Below are 23,786 nucleotides of genomic sequence, written 5' to 3' on the forward strand. Positions count from 1 at the left end.
AAAGACCCTTTAATTTAATCCTCACTTTTCTCCTTGCCTAACTATTCTGAAAGTGTGGTTACAGTGATCCCCCGGGTATCGCGATCCCGATCATTGGGAACGGCTATATGGCGATTTTTCAACCCGGAAGTCAAAACACCATCTGCGCATGCGCGCCCTTTTTTTCTATGGCCACGCATGCGTAGATGGCGCCGGGCAGATCAGCTGCTGGGCGGCTTCCCTGGGTCTTCCCCCTCTTGCTGGCGGGAGGGCAAGCGGCGGGCATCAGCGAGGAGTTTCCCCACCGCCCACGCAAACTCCTCGCTGCCGCTCGCCCGCCCTTCGCCCGCCCACGCCGTTCACTCACGCCGCTTCCCAGCTGAGTCCTGAAGCGAATTGGCTTCAGGACTCACCTGGGAAGCGGCGCGAGCGAACGGCGTGGGCGGGCGAAGGGTGGGCGAGCGGCAGCGAGGAGTTTGCGTGGGCGGTGGGGAAACCCCAATCTTCGGCTCCTCGCTGCTGCAGCGGAAGTAAAAACACCATCTGCGCATGCGCAGATGGTGTTTTTACTTCCGCACCGCTACTTCGCGAAAAACCGATCATTGCGAGGGGTCCTGGAACGGAACCCTCGCAATAATCGGGGGACCACTGTACATCCATAAGAGTCTGCCGAGATCTAAAGAGCTGTTCCATAAGATTTCTATTCTGGCCAATGGCAAGATCAATCAAGAAAGCAGGCAGTGAAGACACATTTTGTGTGGTGAACTACCTACATCCTATGTATGGCTCTTTATAAGGCACTTGTCTTTGCGTTTTTATTGATACGGAACATGGTAATGGCTTTTTAACTGCCTTTGTTTCTAGATGGGCTATTGGGATTTTTGGGCTTCATTAAAAAGAATCAGAAGAATTGGAAAACTGAAATTTATGCATACTTAAACCACTCACAGACATAGTCATATTTATTTACAAAATGTACTGTGCATAATTGGATTTGTTTACAATGTTTAATAAATTAAGTGCAGTTCACTGGGGCCATAATTATACATTCATTAGTTGAATTTATTTTCAGCTTTTTACAAAAATATTTATAGACATCTACATTATAAGGAAAACAGCATTTTATCAGTACTGCCTCTTTAGGAATTAAGCAGGCAGCATTAACACAAACAGTATAGCAAAAGTAAAACAAATTGCATGTTCTGGATTTTGACCCCCATTTTATTAAACAGACAGAGTAAAAGTTCTCAGAAAATACATTTTGGCACATGAAAGGCTGCCTAATCAGCATCTTTCTTCTGCGGTCGAAGTACTATCATTAGCAGAAGTTTGTACTTCTTAATCTTTATTTTTGTCATTTCCTCATTTTAATAGACTTCTAAAGCCTGCATTGAAACAAACATCTCTATTCTTTATGTGTTCATTGTTTGATTAGGAGAATTTCTGAACATAACATTTGTTCACATCTTAATCATACTACACTGTGTATCATTTAAAAAGAAATAAGTGGGAATTGTAATTTCCCTCGTTTTGCCCAGCCTAATGTGTAATCCTAGTCACGAGAGTTCCTTTCCCCAGAGTGATGTGAAGACTAGACAACCCTTAACCCTGCCAAACTTTACCCTAAGAAATCATTGTTCAGTGGTAGGGCACCTTCTTGGCATGCATTAAATTGTAGGCTCTTTCTCAAACTACTTCAAATTGGGGTTTGAAAAATGTGAGGAGCTAAAGCCAATCATTTTATCAAAATGCACCAGCGTTCCGTCTTAGTGCAAAATGATTTTCATGCTCTTTAGGTGGGGGGGAACCGCACACAGATGTCATACTCAGAGAGAGAAAAAGAAAAATTAGACATTTTCAAAAGTGAGACCAAAAGGGCCCAAACTCATCTGCCCAACCCAAATGCATCAAGTTTCCTCTGGTTGCTTCACTCCAACCCTTGAGAAGGCAGGCACAGGTGCAGAGAACTGGAACAACAGGCTACTGAGAAGCACTTTCAAGGCATTCATAACCCATTTGCACAATCCCATCAATGTGGGGATTGAGCGGGCAATGAAGAGATTGCTTCTTCCCAAATTAAATAATTATCTTGGTGTCCAACAACATCCAGAACATTGAAGAGTCTATTGCTGAGCATAAGCAGCATAAGCAAGCTTGCCAATAAGAATATTGTAAACCCCCCCCAAAAGGGAAGCATTCTCCCGGGCCTGTCAATTGATGTGAGCATTTCTGTTCTGTGTTATCAGTCGCCTACAAAAGGCAATAGGTTTTGCTGGCTTAATAAATACCAAAGGGATTTGAAATTCAACTTGTGGTGGATGCCAGTAAGAATTGCCTGCATGGGGTCATTTTGTGGGCATTACAGATAAAAATTTCTGCAACGATTTGCTGTTTGTTCCCAGGGTATCTTGAAATAACACAGCAATTGCTATTCCACATTTCATCCATTTTATCGTTTACATTTGTTGTGGTAGAAATCCAGAGCTATTTATTTATTTAGCTATGTTGTATCTTTGCTTGGTGGAAGACATTCCATGCTACCAATACCAGTTCTAATTCGTTGCATGTTTCTCAATTCTCCAATGTTTCTTCTCTGGATCTGCATTGTAGATAAAACTACGCAGAGTCCTTCAGGAATTGGGCGGCATACAAGAACCACTAATAAAATAAATAAATAAAATAAAGTGAAGACAATCTCTGACTACAGCTCAAGTTACATCCTTCCCTCCTTCCGAGGTCAGTGTAATGAGGAACTAGATTGTTGGGGGCATTATGCAAATAATGCTTAGACTGTAAACTCCCCAGAGATTTCTGCAAAGCACTATTGGGCAGCATATAAGCCTAAATGCTATTGCTATAACATGAGGTAGTTCAAGGTCCACTCTAACAGGAGGAATACAGGAATACTCAACAGGAATTTTTACACTAGTGAGTTGCAGTACTATATGGAAAGTGGCATGAGAGGCAACAAAATAATTTGTTCAGGAGGGAAGTGTTTTTAACAGGAAAGTGAACACAAGAACAAGGGGACACAATCTGAAGTTAGTTGGGGGAAAGATCAAAAGCAACATGAGAAAATATTATTTTACTGAAAGAGTAGTAGATCCTTGGAACAAACTTCCAGCAGATGTGGTTGATAAATCCACAGTAACTGAATTTAAACATGCCTGGGATAAACATATATCCATTGTAAGATAAAATACAGGAAATAGTATAAGGGCAGACAAGATGGACCATGAGGTCTTTTTCTGCCATCAGTCTTCTATGTTTCTATGTTTCTATGTGAAAATTGCCTCTCTCTCCCCCCCCCCCCCTCTCCTGCCACAGAAATTTTTTCTGAATCGGTATTTCCCAAGACTTTTCTTTTCACTCCAGTGACTCATAAATGGTAAGATTTGTGTGTTTAAACTTGTTCCTGATGGCTAAGTTTACATTATTATTATTATTATTATTATTATTATTATTATTATTATTATTATTATTATATTATTATTATTATTATTATTATTATTATTATTATTATTATTATTCAGATTTGTATGCCGCCCCTCTCCGTACTCAGGGCGGCTTACAACAAGAATAGTAACAATATAACAATGTAACAAATCTAATATTTAAAAAAACATTTTAAAAAACCATCATTAAAAAACCATTCAACACATGCATACTATACATAAATTCTCTCCCCCCCCTCAGGGTAATGGATGGACAGATGGAATTGTTCTTGGGAGGCAAAACCCACACCCACTCCATCTTGTCAGGGTTGAGTTTGAGCTTGTTGACACCCATCCAGACCGCAAGAGCCTCCAAGCACCGGCACATCACTTTCATTGCTTCGCTGTGTGAAGGCAAAACCAAATATACAAATTTGGAGGAGGGGGGATCAGAAATTTAGGCTTAGGAAAGTGTATGGTCCAGGTCTATGTTTGTTAAGCCATAAAACTGCAACAGTTCAGGTATGTCATTTAGTGTATGATGTCTAGTAGTGTCACAAAAATAGTATTATGTATATTAAAAACAACAACATTGAAATCCACTCTGAAATCTTCCATCTATATCTTTCAACATGCAAAATAAAAGATCACACAACAATAGAACAGAAGTTTTCAATAAGCTCAGAGCCTATAATAACTGATTCTCTCTTCCCAGTTCTCATTCCTTCCATAGTCATTTCTTTCCCCTGACTGTACAAAGAAACAAGCAATTTCCAATATATATGTTTTCATTATGCTCTGGTGGAATCCCACTGTATAAAACAAAAGATAAGCAGTGTCGTACATTACGCCTGATTATAGAGAAGCTTCTATTGGCAGAGAAACTTAATCTCAGGTTTCAAAATCTGCTCAGATGCTTCCACAAAAATTAACATCAGATAGACTCGCTGAATGGAAAACGCACTGCACGCAACAATCCAAATGTTATCTGCATTCCAGCGATCAACTCATGCAAGACAACTATACACCTGGTGTAATTTCAATAGCCTAAGCTACAAAGAATAAACAAAGCACATAACTGGCAGCCTACAAGGGAACACAGAAATGCTGCCTCCTTACCCCAACACACAAATCCCTGATTGCATCCTGTCATAGTATCTAATAACAGATACCTAGTCTACCAAATAAGCAGCACAGAGTGGAAAGGAAAGGGGAGGGGGAAAGTTCAGGGGGGGAAATGCTTTTAAAAGAAACAAGTTGAACTCTGCTTGATATATTTTTCTCATTACCTGCTTCAAAAAAAAGCCTGCAGCCATCACCCAAGAGCCTCTTGTAGAAATAAATATCACCTTCCAAGAATCAATATTTCCTTAGAGGGTTTTTAGTAACAACAGCCACGGTTAATTTGCATAGTTTAGCTATATGTCATTTGCTCCATCAACATATTTTTCAAACAAGACTTACAAATGCCAAGTCTTAGCTGGCAAGCAAGTTTGCCTTCTCTGTACAATGTCTTGTTATTGGAACTGTTCACCCAGTGTGAAAAGTCTTGAGTGAGCCTTACTCAAAATGGGCCGAGAAAGGTAAACAATTGAAATCTTAAATCCACGGTGGCACAATGTCAAACTTTTCAGTTTAGCTATTTCTATCCTATGCGGTTACATTCAATGGAGACATAAAAGCCAGAAATGTAGAGTCAGATTAGATATATAAAAGTATAATGCTTGAAGCTTCCTATATCCCTTTTTTTAATATGAAAGAAAGCAGTCATTTATTTATTTATTGGATTTGTATGCTGCCCCTCTCCGTAGACTCGGAGTGGCTCACAACAACTAAAACATCATATACAAATCCAATATTAAAACAGTCTTTAAAAACCCCTTATTAAAAACAGTCATACAATCCAAACACAACCATCCATAAAGTCAAAGGCAGCTAAGGATATATCAGCTCCTCCATGCCTGGTGACATAGATGAGTTTTCAAAAGTTTGCGAAAGGCAAGGAGGGTGGGGGCAGTCCTAATCTCCGGGGGGGAGCTGATTCCAGAGGGCCGGGGCTGCCATAGAGAAGGCTCTTCCCCTGGGTCCCACCAGATGGCATTGTTTCATCGACGGGATCCGGAGAAGGCCAACTCTGTGGGAACTAATCGGTCGCTGGGATTCGTGCGGCAGCAGGCGGTCCCGGAGGTTCAAACAAGAGCTGTTCTTCAGGGACAAAAGTTTAAATTCTGCATCAATGGTAGAATCACAATAGAGGCAGTCCTCAACTTACAACCATTCATTTAGTGACCATTCTAAGTTACAACAACACTGAAAAAAGTGGCCAGGATGACCGTCTTTCACACTTTCAGCATTCCTATGGTCATATGACCAAAATTTCGGTGCTTGCCAACTGGCCTATATTTATGACAGTTGCACTGACCCAGAATCACCTCATGAACATTTGTAACCCGCCGAGACAGCTTCTGACAAGCAAAGTCAATGGGGGAAGCCAGATTCGCTTAACGACCACGTAATTCACTGAACATCTGCTGTGATTCGCTTAACAACTGTGGCACAAAAGGTCACAAAATGTGGCACAACTTACTTAGCAACTATTTTGATTGCAACAAAAATTTGAGGCTCTATTATAGTCATTAAGTCTAGAACCACCTGTCACAGCTTCTCCCTCTGGGGAAGCTTTGAAAACAAGAAATGCCAAATGAGCTATACTTTTCCTGTTGGCACTTCCTAAGGTAATACTCCAAGTGCATCACCGACATTTTCTTTCGTAGTACTTTAAACATTTAATAAGAATGTATTTTACACAATTTAGAAACGTTCTTGACCTCTTTTACATTAATCCCAAACCAGAGTATTTTTCTAAAAGACAATAAGCTACGTTTAGATGGCTCAGTCAAAAGCCACGTACATAGGCAAATATTTGGTTGATGATGAAAGCTAACAAGACTCCATGCTAACTGTAAATGAGAAGGAAGAGAACAGAAAAATTGAAGTGATCATAAAAAGACTTTTCTCTCCTGGACTGCTGCACAACAAATTTTGGAGAAATCCTTGAAAAAGGCATCTACACTCTTTTTAAAAAAATATATTTTTATTGATTTTTAGCAAGTTTAATATACACACAACATAAAACAGTGCATAGTGAAAAATGCCCACCACCCCGACACACACACATTCCCCACCACCAAATCAGGGGTATTTCTTATATAACCCACTTTCAGCCAAGAGCAATATATCTATTTACATATTATAGAGTGGTTCCAATTTATTTTTTGTAGCTTGGTCTCGGATTCTACTCGTCATATATCTTCTTACCTTGTCCCACCGTCCCATCAGTTGTCTCAATTCAGTTTCATTATCCAAATTTATCCTTTTATCCATCATTTCAAATTGAATATGGTCCACCATGTACCTATACCAAGTTTGCATTGTCCATTTTGTCGCATCCTTCCAACCCAAAATTATTACCACCTGAGCGCTTTCTATTGCTGCTTGTTTTATTTCTCTAAATTCTCCCATCGCATTGCTTTTAACTAATACTGCCATTTCCTTTTTTTTTTTTTTTTTCAATTTTTTATTATTTTTTTCATAAAAACAGACAAATACATACAAACAATAAACATAAAGTGGGGGTACATTTCCCCCGCTTCTTATGAAAGTATACATTCAAATATAGAAAAAGAATACATAGTTAAATATATGTTAACTATTATAGTAAAAAAAAAGTTAATAAATTTGGGTTAAAGTTTTACAGATCTTGATGTGAGTGTTAAGTAGGGTTAGTATAACATAATTACCAAAAAATACCTTTAATATAATCTTAATTACTATAGTAAAATAGTGTCAAACCTTCAATTCAAACAATAAAACTAAATTCAACTATTATACATCTTGGTATATTGCTTATACTTATACATACATACACTACTATATCATAATCGTCAAAAAGTCCTTTTAAACTAATATTAATATTGTTATCACCTAGGTAAAAAGTAATACAAAGAAAAAACAACTAAAGATATATCTTATTTTTTCTTATCTATCCATTTATAGACATTGTTCCATGTTTCATAAAATTTAGTATCCTCTTGATCGTTTAATCTTCTTGTCATCATATCCATTTCAGCGCAATCTAATATTTTAGCTATGACCTCTTCTTCCTTAGGGGTTTCCTCCCCTTTCCAATTTTGCGCATATATTATTCTAGCCGCAGTTAATATGTGTATAATTAAATAAAAAATTTCTTTCTTATAGGTCTGATTTGTAACACCTAGTAAGTAAAATTCCGGGGTATTATCTATATCTTGCTTTATTATTTCTTTTAATATTTTTTCGATCATTTTCCAATATATTTTTGCTTTGCCACATGTCCACCATTGATGATAGTAGGTTCCTATATCCTTCTTACATTTCCAGCATATTGGGGATGTTTTGGGAAACATTTTTGCTATCCTATTTGGTGGGAGATGCCATCTATAAAACATTTTGATTTGATTTTCTTTTAAGGAAACTGATTTAGTCATTTTCCAATTGTTAATCCATACTTTCTCCCATGTGTCTATATCTATTTCCTTGCCAATATTTCTACACCATCTTATCATAGTATCTTTTAAAGTCAACTCTATATTTTTATGAGCGATAAGTAGTTTATATATTTTCCCTATCATTTTTGTTGAATTAGTGGTAATTAAAGTAGTTAAAGGATTCTTACTTTTATTAAAAATGTAAAGAGTTTTATCCTTCTGATATCTAGATCGGATCTGAGCGTAGTGCCACCAATCTATTATTATCCCTTCTTCTTGTAATTCATTTCTAGATTTAAGCTTCATCTGATCATTTAATAGTTCTTTGTATCTATAAGTTATTTTCTTATCCTTTATAGACTTTGGATGTATTATTGCTTCTAAAGGAGCTAGCCAGTCTGGGATACTTAAAAAATGATTTTTCTTTATGTCTTTCCATACTTCTAATAAGTATTTCCTCAACGTATGCCTTTTAAAATATGAATGGTTTTTGTCCTTATCATACCATAAAAATGTGTGCCATCCAAGCATTAAATCATGTCCTTCTAGGTCAAGTATTCTTTTGTTATCTAAAATTATCCAATCTCTAAGCCATGTTAATGCAGCGGCCTGATAGTATAGTTTCCAATTTGGAAGGCCAAATCCGCCTCTTTCTTTAATATCTTCTAAACAATTCATTTTTATCCTTGCTTTTTTACCTTGCCATATAAATTTTTTAACTAAGTTTGTTAAAGTTTTTAAAAAGATACCCCCTGGGTTTATTGGTATTGTCTGAAAAAGAAATAAGACCTTAGGTAAAATGTTCATCTTGATTGTTGCAATTCTTCCTAAGAAAGATATTTTCAAATTATTCCACATTGCTAAATCATTTTTAATTTCTGCTAGTAATTTCATATAATTATCATTTTTTAATGTTATTGTTTTCGCTGTTAAATTTATTCCTAAATATTTTACCTTTTTTACAATCTTTATTCCAGAAATACTTTCTAATTTCGTTTCTAGTATTTTATTCATATTTTTAGTCAAGTAATGTGTCTTGCTTTTGTTTATCTTTAAACCTGCTACGTTTCCATATTGTTCAATGGTTTGTAGTAAGGTAGGAACTGTTGTAATCGGCTCTTCAATTATAAACATTAGATCGTCTGCAAAGGCCTGGAGTTTGTAGGTTTCATCTCCTACGGTTAAACCTTTTATTTTGGGGTCCGCTCTTATTTTAATTAATAAGGTTTCAAGGGTCATAATAAATAGCAATGGTGATATAGGACATCCTTGGCGAACTCCCTTATTTATGTCAAGTATTGGTAATTGACTGTTATTCAATATTATATTCGTTGTTTGTTTTGAATATATGGTATCTATTAGGTTAACAAATTTTGGGCCAAATCTCATTTTATTTAATTGCATTTTTATAAATATCCAATTAACATTGTCGAAGGCTTTTTGAGCGTCCAAAAACATTAAAGATGCCGTCTTGTCTGAGTGTTGTTCATAGTACTCTAGTATATTTATTACAGTTCTAATATTGTTTTTAATTTGTCTCCCTGGAAGAAACCCATTTTGGTCTTGGTGTATTATTCCATTTATAACTCTTTTAAGTCTCTCTGCATAAATGGCAATAAAGATCTTATAATCTACATTTAATAGTGATATAGGCCTATAGTTTTTAATCTTTTCTGGTTCTGTACCCTGTTTATGTATTAAGGTTGTCAGTGATTCTGACCAAGATTTGGGAATTTTTCCCTCAAGTCTACATAAATTAAAAGTTTCTAACATATAGTTTCTTATTGTTTCGTTGTCTATCTTGTACCATTCTGCAGGTATGGCATCTGGACCTGTAGCCTTATTGCTTTTCTGTTTTTTAATTGTTATTAAGAGTTCCTCCATTGTTATTGGTCCGTCCATGGTGGCCTGTTGATCTTCTGTTATTTGTGGTAAATTTGAAGCCTCTAAATAGTTAAAAACTTCATCTTCGATAACATGATCTTTAGCATATAATTCTTTATAAAAATTATATACAATGTCTGCCTTACCTTCTGTGTCATATTTTATTTTACCATCTTTATCTTCTAATTTTTGGATTAATTTTGATTGACTCTGTTTTCTAAGTTTATACGCTAGCCATCTGCCAGGTTTATTTGCATGTTCAAAATAATGTTGCTTTGCTCTTTTGATCTTTTCAGATAGTTGGTTTTGTTCTATAACTCTAATTTTATGTTTAATTACATTTATTTCTGTCTTTAGATCCCTGTTCTTAATATGTTGCTGCGATAAGGATTCTAATTGTTTTAGTTCATTTGTTAATTGTAAGTACTCTAATTTCTTTTCCTTATTGTGTTTTGCTGTGTAAGATATTGTTAAACCTCTTATATACGCTTTAACTGTATCCCATAAGTTCTGTGGAGTAGTGTCTGATGTTTTATTAATTTCAAAGAATATTTTTAATTCCTTTTCAATCCAATCCTTATATTTCTTATCATTTAATATATACCTATTCATCCGCCAGTTGTTCTGTTTGTTGTTCATCGTCATATAGACCACTATTGGGTTATGATCAGCCCATGTATTAACGTCTATCTCGACCTCTCTTATTTGTTCTGCCACCGTTTTTGATGCCCATAACATGTCAATTCTCGTCCAAATTTTGTGAGGATTGGAGTAAAAGGTAAATTGCCTTTTGTGAGGGTGTCTTTCCCTCCAAATGTCGCTTAGTAGTAATTCCGCTTTCATTTTTTGAAAAGTACTAGGTAACAAATTTCTTCTTGGTTTTTTACCTTTTCCCCTTTTTTTATTACCTCCCCCTCCTGAGTGGTCTAATTGTCTATTCGCGATAGCATTGAAATCACCTATTATCAATACATTATCAATAGCTAAATCTATTATTGTTTGGTGTAAATTTTTATAAAATGTCATTTGGTCTTCATTGGGAGCATAAATAGAAACAACCACTAGAGGTCTAGGTTCAATATCTACTTGTACAATCAATATCCTACCCTCTTTATCCTTATATATTTGTTTGGAATTTATAGAATTCTTGACATACATCACTACACCTCTTTTTTTTTGGTCTGCTAATGCAGCGTACATTTTTCCAATTTTGGGATTCAACAGTAATTTTTGGTTATCTTTTTTAATATGAACTTCTTGTAGTATTGCAATCTGGGCATTTTGGTTTCTAATTTTAGAAAAAATTTGCTTCCTTTTTCTTGGTTCGTTAAGTCCATTAACATTTACGGAAAAGATTTTTAAGTCTTTATTCATTGTCATTTAATGGGTTTTTTGGTTTCTCGCTGAGGTTGAACTCTTCTAGCACCTTGGTCCTGCTCTATTACTTGGGCAGTTGCCCCCAGGATTTCTTCTTGCTGAGTTGGTAATTTTTCCCCTGGTTGCTGTTGAACTAGTTGTAGTTGGACCACTTGTTGCTTACTTGCGTAGTCGGAGTGGCCCAAACCACTCTGTTCAAGAAAGTACATGGCTTGTTCTACATTTTCCAGTTTGTACCTTGTAGAACGCCATGTCAGAGAAAGTCCTTGTGGAATAAGCCAACGGTAGGTAATGTTTTCTTTAATCAAAATTTTTGTTAGAAAGTGATAATCTCTTCTGTTTTCTCTGACACTTCTTGGAACTTGCTTTAGTATCTTTATTTCTACTCCATGGCGTTGGGGCGGGGAGTTTCTTGAATAGTGAAGTATCTCATCTCGCAACGCCTTTCTTGTAAATTTAATATGTATCTCTCTTGGAAGGTTGTGCCGACGGATATAGCTATTCGAGATTCTGTAAACTTCATCGATTTCTCTCTGTAAAGCTATGGGGTCCTCTTGAAGTATAGCTCCAATAATTTCCGCCATAGTCACTTTTAAGTCTTCATCTTTTTCCTCTTTTATATTCTGAAATCGAAGTCCGTACGAAGCTCGTTGCATCTCCAGTTGGATAATAGATTCATCATATCTTTTGTATCTCTCATCGGCTCTCCCTTCAAGATATTCCATTCTTTTCTCATTTTTATCAGATTGTTCTTCAACTTTTTTAACTCGGTCGTCACTTTCTTGAAGTGTTTGTTGGATCTGCTTTATCTGGTCTTTCATCTCACCCATATCAGCTTTCATTTGGGCCATCTCCACTTTAAATTCTGCCAAGTCAGCTTTTATAGCTTCTCTTTGTTGTGTTGCCTCCTCCTTTATGGCTTCTCTTTGTTGTGTTGCCTCCTCCTTTATGGCCTCTCTTTGTTGAGTAGCATCTTCTTGTGATTTGACCATGAAGTCCTTCAAAGTGTTCAGTCTCATGTATAGTTGCAAGATTGGACTGCATTGCTTTGTCTTTGTCTTTGTCTTTAGTAGACATGGTTAACACTTGATGCGAAGGAGAAGAATGCGGTGAGACTTGTGGAGATAGAGTAGTTGGTGTAGTTTGTTTTTTGGTTGTTTTAACAAGGGTTGAGGTGTGGGACATTATCAAATTAGAATCCACTATTTCAAATTTTAAGGTTAGTTTCAATTTTATATGTAGTGAAAAGGAAGAAAAATAACTATAAATTCCAAATCTGTTCGATATATTTTGTTTCCCTTATAATATGACTATACCAATTCAATAACAATTCAATTAGTAACAGAATTCAAAAGAAAAGAAAAGAGAAGAAAGAGAAGGAAAAAAAAATATTATTATTTAGTGCCACAGAACTGAAAAAATAGGTGCCTTTTCAAGTAAAAGGGAGACAAAAAATAGAAAAAAAAGAAAGGAATGTCAACTATATATAAGAAACAGAAGAGAAGGAATTGGAAAGGAAACTTTAGGAGGAGGGAAGAGGAGGGAAGAAACAAGGGAAGGGAAAAAAAATGAAGTAAAAAGAGTTGTTCAAAAAGAGAAAAGGAAGGGGGGTAGTATTTTAATTCAACTATTTAGAATAGAGCAGGAACCCAAGGTTTTTAACAATGCATATAGTTCAAACCAAGCTTCTTCTAGTAATAAAAATATCCAAAAATAGGGAAGAAAGTCAAAGAGAATTCAGGGGAAAAAAAGAAACAGATAATTATTCAAAGACACAATAACAGTATTGTATACTTAAGTTCTTCTTATAAATCCTGTAGTTTGCTGGGAAGTAAAGATGAAAATCCAAATCTCAAAGGATAAAGTTATATTTGATGTCAATTCAAAATTCAAAGAGTAAAACAAATCCAAAGGTTGCTTGTGTTCAAAATGAAGTCAGTTTATTTTCCAAGCTCAGGACAGGAACAAAGAACAAAGAAACAGATCCCAAGATGGAGTCAAGTTAATTTCGGTGCAGCAGGCAGATGTTAAACCAAAGAGTTCTCAGCAAATAATCCAAAAGGTGTCAGCAAATAATCCAAAAGGCTCAGCAAGTATTCCAAATAGTTTAATCCAACAATAAGTAATCCAAAAAAGAAGTGATTTCAATCTCTTCTAGATTCCATAATTCATAGTTATTAAGTTATTTCATATTGTAAAAAAGAGCAGCAGAAGAAAAAAAAAAAAAGGCAGCAAGACTGTATTCCTCCGCTTCAGAAATTAAGTCCAGAACATTATGATTTTAAAAATCTATCAGCAACAAATTCTGATCATCATTAGAAATTTCCTTTAGCAGTTAAAATTTTCTAAATAGTCATATCAAATTTAAACTATTTTGTTAAACCATAAAGTCAAAAAGTTATTTTATAGGTTCCAAAGTTCGCGTTCAAAATGGAAAAGTAAAAGTGAAAAAAAGAATTAGATCCGGCTGTTATTTGCGGATGGGTTTAAACAAAAAAAAACTTTCACTTTCGCCCTAGAGAAAAAAAACTTTTACTTGGAACTTTTACGATCTTCTGGCTTTAAACACGAAACAGAAGGAGATTTTTACCTTAGGTCCTTTCTCTGCTATATTCTTTTTCAATGTAAATGTAGATATTTATACTTTCTCTTCTTTGATTCTGTTCTTCCCGCTGAGTGAGGGGAGAAAGCGCTGGCCGGTCCTCCTAGTCGAGGAGGAGCGGTTCTCCCGTCTCCGAAGCTGCGGGGCGAACCGCTGCCTCCGGAGCCCTGGCGATCAGTCCTCGGGCAGAGGAGAGCCCCCTGTTCATGGATCGGGCCATCCGGGCCCGATCCGATCGCAAATGCGACCTTCGGAGGGGGTAGAAAGGATTCGCCTGGCAGAGCCCTGCCAGACACGTCCCGCCGCGATCTCCACCAAACCGGAAGCCCTAATACTGCCATTTCCTTAGTGATTGTCCATTGTATTTTTAACATGCCAAAATTCCTGCACTATGGGGCATTCCCAAATCATATGCATAAACACTCCTTTATCTTGACACCCATGCCAACAATTACCCCTGACCTTCTGCTGAAAGTGTGCGAGTTGAACGTGAGCATAATACCACTTATGTAATATTTTCCTTCTCATTTCCCTAATTCTTGTATTCTTAATTTTCCTTTTATATTCTACTGTGTTTTCAAACTCTTGTACCTCTACTTGTATCTCATTTTGCCACCATTTAGTCAGTCCTTGAATCGTGTCTCCGTCTGACTGCACTAGCAACTTATATATATTGGTTGCTTGCACCTTTATACCCTCACTTTTTTCTCTTATTATTTTCTCTAACCCTTTCTCCTCCCTCAATACTACTTCTTTACTCTCCCTTTCATTGAGATATTTACATATTGCATTTATTTGTAGCCATCTTTCCTTACCTAACCACCATTCTATACGATTTCTACTTGGCTTGCCATCCTTTTCATATAACTGTTCTATCTTAGTTATCCCTCTTCCCTTCAACTCTCCTATAACCCTATTCAAATTTGTTTCATTTTCTCTATTTATTACATAAAGCGATGACAGCTTAGATTTATATAATCATATTTTCCACTGCCATTTTTTTCCAAATTTCTATAGTCCCTTTCATGGGACCCTTTTTATAGGTCCCACGAAAAAGGCATCTACACTCAAGTGAATTACTGGTAAGATATATAATTAAAAGGGGTACTGTTTCAGATTTCTCAGTCCCAAGTTATACAGTGTTTATTTTTATTATTATTTGTGTTCCCTCGATTTTTGCGGGGGGTGCATTCCGAGACTGCCCGCGAAAGTCGAATTTCCGCGAAGTAGAGATGTGGAAGTAAATACACTATTTTTGGCTATGAATAGTATTACAAGCCTTCCCTTAACACTTTAAACCCCTAAACTGCAATTTCTCATTCCCTTAGCAACCATTTAGATTATTACTCACCATGTTTATTTATTAAAGTTTATTAAAAAAAATATTTATTAAAGGCGGACGAAAGTTTGGCGATGACATATGACGTCATCAGGCAGGAAAAACCGTGATATAGGGGGAAAAACAGTGAAGTATTTTTAATTAATATTTTTGAAAAACCGTGGTATAGCCGTTTCGCGAAGTTCAAACCGGCGAAAATCGAGGGACCACTGTATAGCTGAACTCTGGACACAATTATAGATTTTAAAAACAGTACTTCTTGCTCAGCCATTCCATCTAAAGAGAAAGTCCCCTACCATCTCCTTTTGCAGTGAAACCACAGTTTCTGAATTTTCTGTCTTTAAGAAATTCCTACCCCATTAACATATTTGCCAACTAATCTGTGCTAGCAACTTTGTCCTCAGGGATATATCATCATTTAACCTCACAAAACTAGTCAAGCCTATTGACATTACTATTGCCCTGACTGAGCAGATAGAGGTCAGCAAGCTAAATGTGGAAATCATTATTCATTCTCTAATTAAAGAAGTCCATAATGTCCTTCTAAGAAACCATTTAGGCCTAAGTGTTGGGAAAACAAACCATTAAACTACCCATATTACTAATACATAACAGAAATACATAAGCAGCATGGACTTCAAGAAACTGAAATACTGTAATATAATAAAAGTATTCGGCAAATATAAATTGTTTGTTTCCAATGGAGATGTCACATCAAAAAGGGCATTTATTTATTGATTTGGCTTTTATCCTTCTTTTATTACTTTATAAGTTGTATAAGCTTTGTAAGCTCAAGGCGGTCAGCATACATGGTACTCCTCCTGCTTCTCATTTTAACAACCCTGTGAGGTAAGACAAGCTGAGAGAGAGTGGCTGGACCAAAGTCACCAGCTGGATTTCAAATTCAATTTCAAATTCTTGATGGGCAGGCACTCTACCTGTTAAAAATCCCAAGAAAACAACAACATTGGGAATATAAAAACCTTCTGCAGTCATACGTTGCATTGCATTATTGTGTGTTTTAATCCTAATAACTGAAAAAAATCTCAGTTGCCTAGCTCATGTAAGCCAACCATGATTTAGACCCACTATGTCAGATCTAAAGGGACACAATGGCTCAGTGGTTAAAGATGCTAAATTTGTCACCTGGAAAGTGGAAAGCCTGGGTTTGAGACCTGAGAGCTGTGCAACAGGGTGAGCTCCTGTTCTTGCCCCAGCTCCTGACAACTGCGGTTAGAAAGCATGGAAATGTGAGTAGATAAATAGGTTAAAGTGACCAGACATCCGACTTTGGAGGGACAGCCCCGCTTTTGAATGATTTGTCCCGCATCCCGCCTGCTTTCTAAAATGTCCCAATTTTTTAATGGAAGAGCGGGACAGCCAACGGCTGGGGGAGAGCAGGAGGGGAGCATCCGGGGTGCTTTGGAGGATCTTCTCTGGGTAACCCCCGGGGCTCCTGAGCTGGACTGGACTGGGTGGGCTACACCGGGGAGGCTTGGAAGCGATGCTGCCACCCGGGCACAGCAGGGACTTTCTTTCAAACTTTATTTCAAATTTTCCTGCCTTTCTTCCCAGCCCCCACCCACCTCGCCAACCCAACTGCCACCACCTCGCTTTGGCCCGCCACTGGTCTGCCGCATCCCCGGGGCTAGAACTGAAAGGAGGGCGGCTGGCGGCTTCGCTTTTCCCGGGTCTTGAAGATGTGAGCTGTCGGGAGCTGCTGGCATCGGAGCATCTGCCTTGGCGCCACCCCATCTGGGCCCTCGCCTTCCTCCAAGGAGCTGGGCTGGCCCCGGCAATGGGGGGGCACCTCACATGCCCCCAGTACTGCCGCCCGTTGCCCCCGCAGGACCTTGGCTGGCCATGGCGATCCAGGACATGGAGTTGTGCGCAGTGGCCATCCTCCTCTTCATCCTGGAACCCATGTCCCTGGAAGGTAGAGTGTTTTTTTGGGGGGGGGACGAGGGGCCTCTGCATCCCTTCTTGGATTGGCCTCTTTCTTTCTTTCTTTCTTTTTTTCTTTCTTTCTTTCTCTTTCTTTCTTTCCTTTCTTTCTTTCCTTCCTTTCTTATTTCTTTCTTTCTCCCTCCCTCCTTCCTTTCTCTCTCTCCTTCCTTCCTCTCTCTCCCCTCCTTCCCTTTCTTTTTTCTTTCTCTCTCCCTCCTTCCTTCCTTTCTCTCTCCTTCTTTCCTTCTCTCCTTCCTTCTTTCCTTCTCTCCTTCCTTCCTCCCTCCCTCCCTTCCTCTCTCTCCCCTCCATCCCTTCCTTCGTTTCTCTCTCTATTTCCTTCCTTCCTTTCTCTTTCTTTCTTTCTTTCTTTCTTTTATAGCAATAGCATTTAAACTTATATGCTGCTTCATAGAAAAAAAGAGGGGGAAAAAGAAAAGAGGGACGGAAAGAGAGAGAGAGAAAGAGGAAGGAAGAGAAAGAAAGAAAGGGAAGGAGAGAATGAAATAGAGAGAAATGGAGGGAGGAAGAGAGATAGAGAGAAAAAGAAAGAGAAAATTATTTTTGCTCCATATAAACCAAATTTCTAATCAACACCCCCTCCCTTAATGGTGTCCCTCCTTAACAATGTAAAAATCTGGTTACTTTAAAATAGGTACCATTTTGTGGGACAGTAAAAGCATTCTGTATATTTCAATATACAGTGATGCAAGTCACATGACCATGGAAGTCTTTGACTAAGCAACAGAGGTGAGTATCTTCCCTTAAACTCGGACACGACTTTTAAGCCAAAATCAAATAAACCATGTTTTGGCTTACCAAGTGATCTCAAGAAAAGTTCTGTAAATAGTTTTATGATCTTGAGGTGACCTATGAAAGAAGTTGACATAATTTAATTTTGGGGGGAGAAGACAGAATGAAAATAGTCAAGAGGAGGAAAATAACTTTATCAGGTTCTGAAGCTCAGTGATGCTAGCCTTTATGAAATATTTGTATAGAAAGAGCTACTAACTTTTGTTTTATGTCCCCTCCCCCCTTTGAAAGGAAACTCAAGAGATTACCTGCAGAGAGGGGCTTGGGAAAGAAATAGTGTTTGCCAAGAAGCCTTGCAGAGTTTGATTTAGCTTATTGAAGAAGTGGTTAAGACAGCCTGCTTCCTCTAAAAACAAGCTGCATTCATTACACAGTTTATCAAATTGAAGGCTATGAAGTGGCAGATTAAAGTATGCCCATGAAGAAAAAGTATTGCATGTCTTAATTGAACCAACCAAATGCATACTACACCCCACACATACACACACACACACACAAGAGCAATGAAAGTTAAAACTAGGGCAATGGAAAGCGGGAGGGAAGAGAGGAATGTAAAATATTATTTTAAGCAATGAAAGCTACAAGCTTTCATCTGGGCTTTTAAAAAGCAACATTTCACTCTCTGAAATTATTCACAGTAATTTAGTTGACCACTAATTTTACTTGCAGAAATTAGGGAGAATGAAATAAAGAAGTAAGGAAATGTAAGTTGGAATTTGCAAAGCAACAAAACTCAGAATGGCTATTTCCACTTAGAGGCCAGAAAGATTTATATGTCCGTAGGCATGTCTTGTCTTAGACCAGTGTTTTCCAACCAGTGTGCCGTGGCACACTAGTGTGCCGCAAGACATGGTCAGGTGTGCCGTGAAGAAGGAAGCTCAGGTTCCAGTTTTGCAACTTTTTGCTAAGAGAGAGAGAGAGAGAAAGAAAGAGTGCAAGAGAAAGAAAGCAAGAGAGAGAGAGAAAGAGAGAGAAAGAGAGAAAGAAAGAAAGAGTGCAAGAGAAAGAAAGCAAGAGAGAGAAAGAGAGAGAGAGAAAGAAAGAAAGAAAGAGTGCAAGAGAAAGAAAGAAAGAGAGAGAGAGAGAAAGAAAGAAAGAAAGAGTGCAAGAGAAAGAAAGCAAGAGAGAGAGAGAAAAGGAGAGGGAGAGAGAGAGAGAGAGAAATGAGCAAAAAGGGGAGGAAAAAAAAGAAAGGAGAAAATGATTGAGGCAGAGAATGAGAGGAAAGAGAGAGAAACAAAAGAGAGAGAGAAGTGACTCTTGATTTAAAGCATATGATAAAAAGCACCCAAAGAATAAGAGAGAGAAAAACCCCAGCCCTCACTTGTTTTGGAAATGGTTCAAGAGTGTATACACACACACACACACACACACAAGGGGGGAGGAGACAGGGATGGAAAAAGAGAGGAGAGTGTCTTAGAGTGTCATTTTGTGTCATTTTGGTTGGTGGTGTGCCCCAGGGTTTTGTAAATGTAAAAAATGTGCCGCGGCTCAAAAAAGGTTGAAAATCACTGTCTTAGACAACCCATTCTAATGATTTGTTGTAGTTCTTTATTTTGTTGTTGTTGTTGTTAACACAGAAGCACAGAAGGACTCTGGATCACAAAAATTAGCTTGAATAGGACATTCAACCAAACCTTTGGATTTTTTTAAAAAATGAATCTATTATTGGTCAGGCTTTTCAGCTTTCTACTCCCAAAATTCCCAGCCAACTAAAGAAACTGATTGGCTATCTAGAAATTCTGGAATTTATAATCCTAGAACATTTATTGGCTATCAGGTTGGAGAATGATGAAACAAGACTACTAGTTTATGTTTGCTGTCAGTTCTGCGAAACCGGCTCCATTAAAGCTATTAATATGACCCACATGGGCTTCTTTTCAACTCAGATGCTTTACACATAAAAATTACAGGGTTATCTTAAACCATACCACTAATTTCACCTTTGAATTGGACTTATCCTTCAATAATTTTGCACTTCAACACATTGCTATTGTCTCAGAATCTATTTAGGTTAGCCTCATCATAATCAGTTTCAAGTGAAATAAAATTTAAATTAAATCCAAGTATTTCAAATATTGCAGATAATAGATAAATAGACAGGAAGTTGGAGGAGGTGTCAGATCTGTCCTGGTAGAAATGCGATACAAAACTGCCCACCTCTAGGGTATAAACAACTGTTTCAATTGCATGCAAGTAAGATGGAAAGGAAATAGTTCAGAATAAAAAGATCACATTTAAAAATCTGTTTGGTTGTTTTGCTTATTATAAAAATATATAATCTTTATTGAAAATAAGTGGGGAAGGGATATGTAAAATAAAAGTACCAATACAAATGTATATGGATTTTAAGTTTATGGTTGCACATCAAAATACACATTTATATACACTTCTCAAAAAAATAAAGGAAACACTTAAACAGCACAATATAAATCCAAGTAAATCAAACTTCTGGGAAATCAAACTGACCACTCAGGAAGCAACACTGATTGACAATCAATTTCACATGCTGTTCTGCACATTCAACTTTGTACAGAACAGAGTATTCAATGAGAATATTTCATTCACTCAGATCTAGGATGAGTTATTTGAGCGTTCCCTTTAATTTTTTGAGCATTATATAAGAAGAAAGAAAAAAAGAAAAGGAGAAGGAAACAACAGAAGGTGAAAAGAAAAGAGAAAGAAAAAGAAAAAGAAATAAATTCATATCTATAAATTTATCAAGTGTCGTAATTGTTGTCAACTTATCTGTTGACCTGGTTACTCTATAGCTTTTAAGATCTTTGCTATCAGTATACATAGTGTTTGTAAAATTCTGAACTTAGGTTTGAGTTAATATTTTTATCATTTTAAACTATTTGTCTTTTTTTTCATTGATTTTTGTTGTTATTCTGTGGATATGTGGGGTGGTTGTTTGGATAGAAATTATGAACTTCATGATGGATATATATATATATATATATATATATATATATATATATATATATATACATACATACATACATACATACATACATACATACATACATATATATATATATATATATATATGTCACATGTTTAAGCTGAATTTGAGAATTAAGGGAGACTAGGATAGATCTATTTCGGCCTTATTTTGGCCTCATCAGCTAGCCATACCCACTGGGACTTGAACACACACACATACACACATACATACATACATACATACATACATACATACATACATACATACATACATTCTCTTTTTCCCAGCCAGGTATACCACTTATTCCATGTTTGCAGAACTCTGATTCCTCTTTATCCTGTAATTCACGGGTCATTTTTGTCAGCTCAGCACATTTGTGGGTTTTATTAATAAAGTTTAGGGTAGATGGAGTGTGATCCAATTTCCAAGTTTGTGCAAATGTTATTCTTGCGGTTGTTAGTATGTTTACCAATAGGTATCTATCTTATTTATCTAGTGGCTGTCTAATTATTCCTAAGAGGAATAATTTCTGGTTTTAAGAGGATTGGTTTCTGTATAATTTCGTCTAGAAAGTTTTTAGTTTTTAGCCAAAAAGTTCTATTTTTGGGACACGTCCACCAAAGATGGTAATAGGTCCCTATTTTTTGTTTACATTTCCAGCAGAATGCCATTATAGATGGGAACTGAGCTAGTAGAAGACACCAGCGATAGAACATCTGGTAGAGGTTCTCTCTAAAATTAGTGGTTGTAGTTAGTTTGTAGTTCTGAGTCCAGATTTTGTTCCATTCTGATAGGTTTATCATATAACCAAAGTTTTGGGCCCAAGCAACCATATTTCCTTTAACCTCTTCTTTGAGAAGATTGTATTGTAAGAGGAATTTATAAAGGTTTGAAATTATTTGTTTGTCAGGACCAAAGATAATTTTGTCTAAGATATTTGCTTTTTGAAAACCTACTGTTGTTCTGTTTGTTTGTTTGTTTGTTTGTTTGTTTGTTTGTTTGTTTGTTTGGATTTGGATTTGGATCCCACCCCTCTCCGAGGACTCAGAGCAGCATTTACATTTGAGCGTACATATACCTCTAGTAGGTTTTCAAGAAACCTTTGTACTTTGGTAGACTGTTTACCAAATGTGAGGAAATAGATGGAGAAGTGTTAAGATGTGTCTCTGCAGGTAGAAAGCTAGTGGAACTGTGAACTACCGGTAATTGCCACATAGTCAGTTGTGAGGAATATTTGTTGAAATAAGCAAAATGTCTGAGTATATGAAATAAGCCCTACTGATATCAGAAGCATAGAAATAATGTGGATGCAGCGGAAACAGGCTACTTAAGAGCATGAATGTGTGGTAAAACAAGAATATAGAAGCACCAGAAATACTTCTGGATGAATGGACTGAATACAAAAGTGACTGACCAATATGTAAGCAGTACATGGAGCTAGATTGATCATATAATGGGAATGAAAGAGAACCAAATCATAAATATAAAAACTAAGGGAAAATGGAATGGGTTAAATGAAAGAACGTGACTGGTTAGATTTGGTAACATCCTGAACATAAGAGAGATAAGAAGAAGAGACAATGGTTGAACTAGGATACTAGCACAGTAAAATAAGAATGTTTGTAAGGAAAGGCCTAGAAAATAATATTGTTATAACCTAAATTTAGCTATACAGTATTCTCTTCTCCCTCTTCCCATCGTGTCATAATTTCACTTACACTAGCTTTATACACTCTTTTTCTGCAATTTGCCTTATGTTGCATAACATAAAAGAGGAGAGGAAAATTGATACATGCAAGATATACATATATACTTTGAAATTGTAAACCAAACCGTGTTTTTGTAAATATTGTCCTATTAACAAGGAGAAAATCCAAAATTTTGTTTACTCTACTCTTCTATATAAACACACAAGGTGTAAAATACAAAAATTCAATTTAATTATCAGTGACCCTGGGGAATTTCTTTTCTTGTAAATTCCGTGACAAAGTTTCATGTTCCCAGACTTTGATGACTGCTTGACATTGTTCCTTCCCAGGCACTTTTAAAGATAGACAGCATTCACACACGCAGTTACTCTACAGAATGTTTCCCTGTCCTGAATTCTAATACGTCCCACTAGCTCCATTCTTTGAGCCAACAATGGGGATACTGTTTAAACTCTCAAAAGATAAATCATTTGTGGGTGAATGAATTTTTATGCTATATTCCTTTCGATTAAAAATAAATTAACGACAGGAAGGAGGTAAAGATGGAGCATTGATGCATGTGGCAAAATGTATTAGCACATATAGTAACTCCCACAAACCCAATGAATTCATGGACTCTTGAATATGTTTCTTTGGCAAAAGAGCATCAAGGACTTATTAAATTTGTTTACAAAATGCTACTTGTCTCATATTAAATAAAAAAAGATTTCAGAAAAACTGTAGTTCTTTCCCATTCTTGAATTAGGGACTCAAGAATGGTAATTAAAGATTCAAAGAATCTTTGAAGAAGATTCTTTGAGGAGCCAGCTGAACAATTGCAGAATATTCTGTGCTTTGCTATAGTTTTTCTTCATCTAAGTACTGTAATCCATTTTTCACAGAGATCTTATAAAAATGTAAAATGGTTTATCTCTATCTTGAGTGCAATGCAGAAGCACTGCATTTCTTATGTAAGATCATGAAATTATTGTTCCAAGAATCCAAATTAATCCACATCATCTCTATAGTTGCATAAAGCCAAAATATCATCTGAGATCTTTACACTGGCCAATGAAATCAGAAATCTCACATATTAACATGCTTCCTTGCAATCCAAGGGCATACATATAATATACCGGGATTTTAGTTTGTAATTTTTTAATTAATTAGATTTGTTGTTGCATTGTTTATATTGTGTCTTGTGAGCCACACCGAGTCTTCAGAGAAGGGCGGCATACAAATCTAAACAA

The 23,786-nt window shown here is 36.7% G+C and overlaps 1 protein-coding gene across 2 annotated transcripts in view; it reads right to left on the reverse strand.

The window, feature by feature from the left end:
- Positions 1 to 23,786, reverse strand: part of SEMA5B (semaphorin 5B) — a 622,390-nt gene that overhangs the window by 495,386 nt on the left and 103,218 nt on the right. The gene's annotated exons all lie outside the window — the stretch shown is intronic.

The sequence above is a fragment of the Erythrolamprus reginae genome, chromosome 1 (assembly GCF_031021105.1).
Source record: "Erythrolamprus reginae isolate rEryReg1 chromosome 1, rEryReg1.hap1, whole genome shotgun sequence".
Lineage (NCBI taxonomy): Eukaryota > Metazoa > Chordata > Lepidosauria > Squamata > Dipsadidae > Erythrolamprus > Erythrolamprus reginae.